This window comes from Chionomys nivalis, chromosome 15 (assembly GCF_950005125.1).
Source record: "Chionomys nivalis chromosome 15, mChiNiv1.1, whole genome shotgun sequence".
Classification (NCBI taxonomy): Eukaryota; Metazoa; Chordata; class Mammalia; order Rodentia; family Cricetidae; genus Chionomys; species Chionomys nivalis.
This window is the reverse complement of record NC_080100.1, coordinates 68,359,711-68,370,656: the sequence shown is the minus strand read 5'-3', so window position 1 is coordinate 68,370,656 and position 10,946 is coordinate 68,359,711. Positions and strand designations below refer to the sequence as shown.

At 39.5% G+C, this 10,946-nt stretch overlaps 1 pseudogene; it reads left to right on the top strand.

Annotated features, from left to right (window-relative positions):
* The first annotated feature begins 340 nt into the window (after window positions 1-340).
* LOC130887706 (small nucleolar RNA SNORA24) lies at window positions 341-462 on the top strand (annotated as a pseudogene).
* Window positions 463-10,946: the final 10,484 nt, after the last annotated feature.

Below are 10,946 nucleotides of genomic sequence, written 5' to 3'. Positions count from 1 at the left end.
AAGGCACAAACCCAGGACAAATGTTGACATTTACTGACAAAAAAAAGTGTATGTGTGCTTACACGTGTGTGCGTGTGTCTGTGCACATGTGTGTGTAACAAAACTTAAATGATACAATACTTTTTAATAGTACAAAAGATGTGAAGAGTTTTACAAATGAGAAACACATGGTAAGTTAAGACATGAAACCGGCTCTGTAGCATTTAGTCCCTGGGGAAATGCAAATTGAGGCCACAATTGAGACTCTACTATTCTTAAAAGAAACACTGAGACCTAACTGGTCTACAGGGCCAAGAAAGGGGGCTCTAGAGACACACATTATTCCACAGGTGCAGGTGACATTCATAGCCAAAGTAATAATATGCATAAAGAAACAACATCATGGAAGGACTTGCTCTTGCTTACTGGCAAGGCTGTCCCCATTTAGTTGGTATCAGATTCTGATTTGCACAAGTAACCATCTTTACTGTTAAAAACTTGTGGGATACCAGGATATGGGAATGCTTTTCAAAAATACTATTAAAGTCTTTCTAAGGAAAGAAAAAGGAGAAGGGGGAGGGAGGAGGAGGAACAACCTGATTGATCAAAGTGACTAACTTTTGCAGTCTGTGATTGAGTGAGTTTAGTTGCTTGATATCCTCTAATCCTGGCTTTAAGGCTACAGAACCACAATGGCATCACAAAGGAAGCTGAGAAAGGAGGAACAGGAACTAGAGGCAAGCCTGGACTACATAGGAAGACCTGCCTCAAATTATACAAACTGAACCACCTGTCTTAGAGTACTATTTGATGTGATGAAATGCAATGACCAAAGAGACTTGGCGAGGAAATGTTTATTTGGCTTAAACTTCCATATCACTGGTCATCATAGAAAGTCAGGACAGGGCAGGAACCTGGAGGTAGGAGCTGATGCAGAGAACATGGAGGGGTGTTGTTTATAAGTTTGTTCTTCATAGCTTGCTCAACCTGTTTTGTTTTGTCATTTTTTGTTTTCTTTTTTTTTTTTATAGAATCCATGGCACTACCCACAATAGGCTGGGCCCTCCACCATCAATCACTAATTAAGAAAATGCCATACAGCCAGATCTTATGGAGGCATTTTCTCAATTGAAGTTCTCTCTTTTCAGATACCTCTCGGTTGTGTTAAGCTGACTGTGGTGGTTTGAATAGGCAAGACTCCTGTAGACTCATGAGTTTGAATACTTGTCCCATAGGGAGTAGTACTATAAGGGATTTGGCCTTGTTGGAGTAGGTATTGCCTTGTTGGAGGAAGTATGTCACTGTGGAGTTTGAGGTCTCATACACTCAAGCTATGCCCAGTGTGGTACACAGTCTCCTGTTGCCTGCACATCAAAATGTAGAACTTTCGCCTCCTCCTCCAGCACTATGTCTGCCTACATGCTGCTGTTTCACACTACGATGATAATGGGCTAAACCTCTGAACCGTAAGCCAGCCCCAAGTAAATGTTTTCCTTTGTATGAGTTGCAGTGGTCATGGTGTCACTGACATAAAACTAGCCAGCACCACACCCCCAATCCAAAGGCACTGACAAAGGTCAATTTTTAGTTTAGGTTACAATTTATTTCCATACCAAGCTAGGATATAGTTTACTATCTAAAGTAGCTATATTGGCCGGGTGGTGGTGGCACATGCCTTTAATCCCAGCACTTCGGAGGCAGAGGCAGGCGGATCTCTGTGAGTTCGAGACCAGTCTGGTCTACAACAGCTAGTTCCAGGACAGGCTCCAAAGCTACAGAGAAACACCCTGTCTCGAAAAACAAAAAAACAAAACAAAACAAAAAAAGGGTAATTCTGGGGGCTGGAAAGATGGCTCAGAGGTTAAGAGCACTGGCTGCTTTTCCAGGAGTCCTGAGTTCAATTCCCAACAACCACATGGTAACTCACAACCATCTGTAATGAGATCTAGTACCCTCTTTGGGGCAGAGGCATACATACAGGCTGAACACTTTAAGAAACAAAAAATAAATAAAGTAGCTATTTGGGTCATGTACCAACCCAGGTTTAAATTGAATTTCAGCATCCTCTAAGTCAGTGGTTCTCAACTTGTGGGTCATGACCCCTATCAGATATCCTGCATATCAGACATTTACATTGATTCATAACAGCAGCAAAATTATAATTATGAAACAGCAACAAAATAATAAGGAACTGTATTAAAGGATCGCAGCATTAAGAAGGTTGAGAACCACTGCTCTAAGACAATTAAAATAAATAAAAACCTAACAAAACTAAGTTACCAAATGCTAGGGTTGCAGAGAAACTTAAACCATTAAATGCAAAATGGTACAAAAATTTTGGAAAATTGGCAGTTTATTACAAGGCCAAATACATGCTTGTAATACTTAGCTCACTTGTAGGTAAGTTTCCAAGAGAAATAATATTTGTAGTCAAGTGAAAACCACTAGTGAAAGTATATAGTAACTTTATACTTAATACCCCCGTCTGGACACAATGTCAATGTCCTTTAACCACCATACAAACCATATCCACACACACGAAAAATGAAAAACTATTTCTAAACAAGCAATAAGAGGTAAACTACAGGTGCATACAGCAACATGGGTGAATCTCAAGTGCCTTGTGCTTAGTGAAAAAGCCATACTGCCTGTCTCAATTTGCACTGGAAAAGGCAACAGTATATCAGAGAATGAAATGGGATGGGGTTACTAAAGATTAAGGGTTGGCAGGGTGATGGTCTGAACTCAAATAGATAGTACATTTTCAAGGAAATTTTTTGGTTGCTATGTAGGCTAATTTTGTCAACTTGACAAAAGCTAGAGACATCTCAGAGCAGGAAACCTCAACTGAGAAACTGACAGCATTGGGCTACAGTCAGGCCTGTAGGGCATTTTCTTAATGATTGATGGGGGAAGGTCCAGCTCACTGTGAAAGGTGCTGCCCATGAGCTGATGGTCCTAGAAACTATAAGAGAGCAATGTGAGAAAGTCGTGAAGCCTGAGACAGTAAAAAGCACTCAGCCGTGGTCTCTGCATCAGCTCCTCCAAGTTCCTGGCCAGTTTGAATTCCTGCCTTGGCTTCCCTCAGTGGACTGTAATTCAGGCTGTTTAAGACAAACACTATTTTATCACAACAATAGTAACCATAACTAAAGAAATGGCATGGGGGTAGAAACATTTGACATTGTTTGTCAATTATAAAAAGTATATGCTCCAAAGAAGAAACTTTACTAAATAAAAATTACAAATCAATTTGAAAAGTTTATTCCAGTACTTGAATATTTTATAATAAACTTTTGGGATAGTTACCATATAACCACCCCCCCCAAATTCCTCCACATTTAAGGTAAATGTCCAGTGTATTTTTTGTCAAACATTCAAAATGATCATGAAATCAATCTGCTCAAATCTCTATAATCAGAGTGAGAACATAAAATATACTATTTTTTTAAGCTACAAGAGAGAATTGTTTTTTAAAAAAACTAAAAGTGAGGCAAAGATAATAAGCAAATCAAAATCTACTCAACTCAGACATCTTCTTTATGTAAAGCACTTTTCAACGAAGTAAAGTCACGCTGCCTGGCTGTCTATACTACTGAAGGTTACTATAATCTGCTAACTTCAGCCTCAGGGCTTCACCCTCGGTCACAGTCACAATAAATCAATATTCTAGACTGTTACTTTTAAGAAATGTGGGTACCTCTGGTGGAACCTAATACTCCTTGCAGCTAAATCACACCTTACACCTTTTGCATTGTTTACATTGGTTTAGTTGAGAGATATTGAGGAGAAATGCTGCAGTTCAAATTTGAATGAGCTTTTAAATCATCTAGAATTAATTTCTTATATAACAGAAGTCATTTGTTCAGGGTAGGACTTAGAGGAACAGAATCATAAACTTTGGTCCTCTGATTCTTAGTCAGTGGCCATGCTTCTGGGATCTCAGATGATAGAGTCCTAGACACATTTCTGCTAAGTAGACATTATTCAAATGAATTTGCTAAAACAGTTTCAAAGTGACATCACTTTCAGTGTTAGGCAGTCATAGTAGCACCTGGAGCTACATGGCTTCCTTTCCTCTCTCAGTCCAATAAGATTTAGTTGGTCTGAAGTGAAATTTTGGTCCAGTTAGTACATATAGAATTTATTGTACACTAAGTAAACTTATTCAGAAAAAGTATAATATTAATAGAAATAAGCTTTTTACTAAAAATATTTTCAAATTATCACTTGAGCCTCAAACTGTTCATCATCTCCTAGAGAATCCTTCAATTCAAACTTCTAGTACTAAGCCACCTGTGGTAATTGGTCTGTCTACTTACTCACCCTGGTAATCTCCTTGGATCTTTCCAGATCAAAGAGCCATCAAGTTCCCAAACTGTTGCCTGAAATATCTGTGAGGTGTGCAAAGCCAAGACAACATTCTATGGGTGTACCAAACAACCATAAGGCCTAAAGAGCAGTAATGAATCCAACTCCTTTTTCTTCTATTCCAGAAATACAACATGTCTTATGCAAGCAACTGCAAGTAACATCGAGCTAGGAAGATCTTGGCATCACACACACCAAAGGCAACAAATATTGTGCCAGTATGAGCAGTCCATGTACCATAACTCTAAATAGAAGAGAGGTGTTTCGTCCTTAGCGTGGGCTTGGAATTTGGGAAGACTTTCCAGTTCTTTCCTTTCCCATCCTTTTTCCCTCACCATCTCCCTTAGAAAACTTATTCAATTCCACCACTATTATTACTCCAAGGGGAAGATTCTGAGGTCTTAGACCCATATTTTCAAATGTTTGCCAGGCACTGAGTCCAACAGTACCTCTAATATAGCCAGCTCTTCTCTGGATTTTTTTTTCCTATCACATCTCCTAGGAAACCAAACATGAAGATAGTAATTTCTAGTATATACTCACCTGTCATTCCTAAACAGCCCGGAAAATCCAGCCATTCCTACCATCTTAGAGTCTTCCATGACCTCCTCTTCCTCTCTGTTCCCATTATCAGTACTTAACTACGGGGTACATTCTGTTTTGCTTCCTAACTTGGCTTCTTTCATCCACTACTTATTCTTCATCCCCCGAACGTCTCCAGTTTGAATTAGGGAGTTCCAACTCAAGAGCCTCCACTAGATCCCATTGTTTACAAGTATGTACTCCTGTTTTTGTTGTTGTTGATCTGCTTTGTTTTTCAAGATAGGGTTTTTCTACACAGCCTTGGCTACGTGCAGGTGTAACTCTGTAGACCAGGCTGACCTTGAACTTGGAGACCCTCCTGCCTCTGACTCCAGAAAGCCGGGATTAAAGGCTTGTGCCATCACTTCCTGGCAAGTCTGCGCTCCTTAAGCCAATAGAAAAACTCTCTACAGAGTCTCTTGCAAGCACCTTCCTGTGTCTCATATGCCAGTTAGACCAAAGTACTGTTTTTTTGTTTATATTTTGGTTTTTTTTTTTTTTTTTTTTTTGGTTTTTTGAAACAGGGTTTCTCTGTAGCTTTGGAGCCTGTCCGGGAACTAGCTCTTGTAGACCAGGCTGGCCTTGAACTCACAGAGATCCACCTGCCTCTGTCTCCGGAGTGCTGGGATTAAAGGCGTGCGCCACCACTGCCCGGCCCAAAGTGCTGTCTTTTCCCCACCATCGCCCACTAGCTCCTAACATCCTTACTCTTCAGTGTTTTAATACTTTATCACAGGTACAATGCTCAGTGGTTCTTTTCCTCATGACTGTGACAGCTGACTGACAGAGGCATCCTAAGGAGAGAGACGTTTATGTTGACTCACAGTTTGAGGGAATACCAACTAATCCTTGTGGTGGGAAGGCGTGGTGCTCGGCTTGGCTCTCTCTGCAGTGTAGCAGTTTCTTCTTAGAAGGAGTTGACTCACATTTCAGAAAGTCAGGAAGCAAAAAGGAAACCAGAATATGCCCCTCTAGCAAACTAGACCTTACATCCCAAAGGTTCCACCGCTCTCCAAAACATCACCACCAGCTAGGGACAGCATTGAATCCTGAGAACCTGTAGAGAGGATGCTTAGCTCCAAGCCATAACACAAGCTTTACATTCCAACACTAATTCTTCCATGAAGCTTCCCTTGCATGCCTAGCTAGATGATTTCTAGCCATCTAGAACCACTCGGCTTGTCACTAATTGATGTCTATACAGGGCTTCTTGCATAACAAGCCTTATCCTTGTAGCTTATTTCCCAGAGACTACACTGCCTAGTTCTAGCTCTGTAAATATATTCTAACCTAAAAGTATTATGTTGTTTAATTTCCAAAATTCCAAGCAATAGCAAAAGGTCCCCAAACAGTACACTATAAAGGACCAAGGATTAAATACTTGAATCAGTATTTGAATGACTGAAAATAAAATGTAGCCCACCACAGCTGCGATTCTACCCTCTAAAATGGATCAAAAAGACTTTCCAAGTTTATAAGTGAGCTATAAATATTGCATACTTTCTGCCATAGTAAGTACAAGAATCATGTAATAAAGTAACTAGCATTTTCCCATGGGAACAGGTGACATTATGGAAGTACACATTGTCAAATAAATCAAGGGTATGAATGACATGTAATATAAGCAAAGATATGACAACTATAATCTTTTAATTTTGAATTATCATTTGAGTTTTTCAAATGGCCTTGTATGTAGTCTGCATATTTATTACACAAAAGGTTTCAATGCAGCACAAATCATACATGCCTTACACAAAAATTAGAATTAGTTTTCATAAATCTCACTAAAGTCATCAAAACTGAATGGATCACATTTTTCTTTCTTGCTATTTAGAAGTATGTTTAGTGTATAGGTGAAAGGGAATGGTTCAGATGATTCAATGGTCTTTTAAGAGTATCAACAAAAGCAGCTCCCAATGTGTCCATAAGAATCCAATTGCACATGCTCAGTTTACCTCTTCAGACCTCAGAGCCATGTCCAATGGAGATTGCTCCATTGGGAAAAATGAAGTCTGAGATCTGGCCTGGTTCTGTTACTCAGAATGTGAATCATACATAACCTCTCTGAGTCTCACTTATCTCAAAAGCACAGAAAGTCTAGAACAATAGCTAACTCACAAAGTTCTAGGAGAAAGAAATACAGAGATAATATATATTAATTACTTTTAAGATATAAAGCCTTATCAGGAATAAGCTAGAAAGCCTGGTACAGTGGGACATGACCATGATCTCAGCAGAGACTGGTGGTGGTGAGTCTGAGGAAAGCCTGAGAGCTCCATCCAGCCCCTGTTCCTGATGTTGATGGTGTGTGTTCACTATGAGCAGGTTTAGACGTGGAAAGCTGGACAGACACGCAGCACATTCCCTTTTGCCTAGATCTTGAATTTAGTTGTGAACATGTGAACTTCTTTTCAGCACTCTTCCTAGAATCTCTTTGACATCATTTGGGGCTGTGCACTATGCTGAAAAGCCAAAAAGCAATTATCATGTGAGAGGAGATTGTTGGTCACTGGGTTATACACTGCACTCTTTATCAATACAGGAGTTAGTATTGTTGCTGTGGTGGTATTCAAGATAATAAAATATGACTTTTCTTTCCAAAGGACATGCAACCTCTTAAAGATGTCTCTTCAAATGAGGAAACACAAAAAAGAAAAAGAGAAAAAAATCAGAGCAAAGAAAGCTTATGTTGCATGAGATTTCTGAGTGCTTGTGAAAAAAAACTCTGAAAAACAGTCTTATGGCCTCAGTTTCTTCAAAAACACAGAATTGCTCATGAATTGTACTCTCATGCCCCGCCCAGGTAGGGTGAATAGGAATACATTTCAGATTATTCATTATCACTGGCTGTTGCTGTTTGTTTATATGCTTTCACGAAAAAGCATGTTTTTGCTGTTTGAGGCTTGCCCATCACCCTTCAGTTTGCCCCTGTGATTACACACTTCACTCGTGACTCTTCTTAATCCTCAGAGTATTAAATTGCCTGGTGCTCTGATAGAACTCTGGAAAAAAATCTGTTGTGTTTAATAGATCTAAAAAAGAATAAAGATAGCCCCATGCATCTACACTATTGCTACTCAGCTCCCAGTGTCAAGGAAGGAATAGAACAGAAGAGGATGCAGGGATGCTGCATGGCTGATCGGGTACCTAGAGGTTAACCAACTTTCCATACCCCAAGATCAAACACTGTCCTAAACGGAGGAAGGAGCCTTGGGGACTAAATATAGTGGACGATGGTCAAAGAAGGATGTCTCTCCTGTGGGAGGAAGCAGGGTTGCCTGTCCCAGGGTGTGCAGAAACCAATCCCAGTGTCCTTCTACTATCTAAGAAGGAGCTAAACATACAATCTACAGAAATACAAGATGTTTGCTAAAACCCAAGTCCTCTGGTTCTTTTTTATCTATACAGCACTCCAGTTCATCTCTAACCCTTTCTAACAACAAATTATGAAGTAAGAGCCCACTCTAGTGTCCAACCTGGCCTGGAGCTCTTAATTCTCCTACTTCAGCTTCCGAAGTGCTGGAATAACAGGCTTGTCACTATGCCCTATTCAAAGACTTTACTGTACAGAGAACATACATTAAAATGTTTGGTTAGATGCCAATAAAAATCAAAAGATTCACTTAAAAATTCATGCCTCCTAGCTTTGCCTAAAAATCAAATCTGTCAACACTGAGCCCCTTCGAGTTCACTTAAAATAATCTGTTTGACAAAGAAACGATCAGGCCTTTAAATACCCCCAGCTTACTATACTCTAGCACCACCATCCTTAGGACATTTTGTTTGGTTTGTTTCAATTATGTCGGTACCAAATGGGTTCTGAAGATAACAAAGACATTGAAAATAATCATTAAATATACAGCAACCAGAGATGAGGAGTGTTCCTACATGAGAAGGCCAGAAAATTTGAATGGTTGGGCAGTCTCTGTTTGAACTGCACAGGTACACATCAAAGCCATGGTAGGCCCTGGCTCAAATTACTTAGTGTCATTTTGTGGCACTAAGGTGGGCTTCCTCAACAGTATCTATTTGGTGTACACAGAGGTGCTACATTAAAAAGCTGACTCAGAACCATCTCTTCCAATTATAATAGGTTAGGAATGTTGCTTTAAAACTGACAGGGTCTGTGTTTCCTCATTCACAAAATGAATGGGTTTATCTAGAGTGATTATTACAGTAATTTTGTTGGACTACCTTTGTTTGTACTACCTCTACTTATCAGGAATCTATTTGGCCCTCAAGATACCTTAAAAGTTTTTAGCACCTCCACAAAACCTCCCTGGACTTCTTTCTTTGCATTTTTTAAGCTAATCACCAACATATCCAAATTAGCATTTACTAATTCTCTAATTGCTTTGCTGTGTGTTGGTTCATTCACATTTATACAGAAAACTCCCCTGAAAACTGTAAGGTTTAATTAGCATGTTACACTTAGCTAGCATTCAATGACTCTTTAAGCTGAACAAAGATCCAGAAAACAGCACACCTTTAATCCCAGTACTCGGGAGGCAGAGGCAGGAGGATCTCTGTAAGTTCAAGGCCAGTCTGGTCTACAAGAACTAGTTCCAGGACAGGAACCAAAAAGCTACGGAGAAACCCTGTCTCAAAAATCAAAAAAAAAAAAAAAAAAAAAAAAAAAAAAAGATACAGAAAACATGTGTGTGTGGGTAACTATCCCAAAGGGTGACTTTTGTCAGCCTCCTTCAAATCTTTATGGGCAGCACAACTTGACCACATGATTTGGGCCAGCATAGTCAATTAAGAAATCTGTTAGACATTGCTCATGGAGATTACTGCCACCCCAGTTGGGAGTCTCAAAAGGGGAAAAGGAAGTACAAATAAACATTAACTTGCTACAACACCATATTACCCATTAAAAGGTTTGATTCCCATTAAAACAACAAATGAGAAAAATTTACCTAAAATTAAGAAAATAATCAGCTACTAGAATATGGAGCAGAAATTAGACATTTGAAAACTACAGCAAAAACTCCCCCATCCTTTGGATGTCATCAGAATTCTTAGTAAGAGGAGACTAAGTTAGGATCTTCTGTGGGCGGGGATTTACCCACCCTCACCGGAAAAGCAGTGGCATGCAGGCTTAACTTGTTCTAGTGAAGCCTCCCCCATCTCCGTCTTCACTCCACCCCAAATAACTAAGGCTTTAGATATGTGCCCAGTTCTTCCCTATAGAAGTAAAGGAAACAAGAATAAAGAAGAATTCGCCCAGAATTTCTTTTCAGACTATATTTCACTTAAATATGAAGTATTTGAGGAAGGTATTTTTATCTTTCCCCTTTGAAGGTAAATTTTGTAATTTATCTTTTGTTATTGCCTTAATTTCCTTATTCAGTGAATTTAAGGGAACTGACACCATCTGGACCACATGTTAACAGAGCCAATGCTAGTGGGCTGAACTTAGAATCATTTACAAAGCGGCCCTCCTGATGAGGCTAGACTAGATTCCATTCTTTTATTCGGTCTCTATACTAGAGAAAGATAATTCCTTTTGAGACTTGAAGTACACACATAGAAAGCTTGAGGGTCTGGAAAAAAAGAGATTTACTCAGGTGTGGAGTGATTACAGAATCAAAAGAGATCATGGCCCCAACTGTATTTAAAAGACAGTTTTACAAACTGAGAATAATGAAAGGTCTCAAATTTTAAAACAAAAACGAAAGAGTATCTTCACAGAATGCCTATCCCTGCTTTCAAATCTTTCTCTTGATTCTTTGTTTAGTTTTTGTGGTTTCTATTTTGTTGGTGCTGTTTTTTGAGACGGGGTCTAGGTCTGTAACCCAGTCAGCCTAGGATCCTCCACAGTCCATGCCCCAGTCTCAGCTTACCAATTGTGTCGTGTGCGTGCTATTTTAAAATGATTATTATTAGTATTCTCTCAAATATTGCATCCCGACCTTGTCTTGTGTTTCTGATCACCCAACTAATTGACTTTCTCAGGGAAACCTGTCTCATCTATACACACACAGAAGAGGACCGGCTTAGGCACCCTCCTC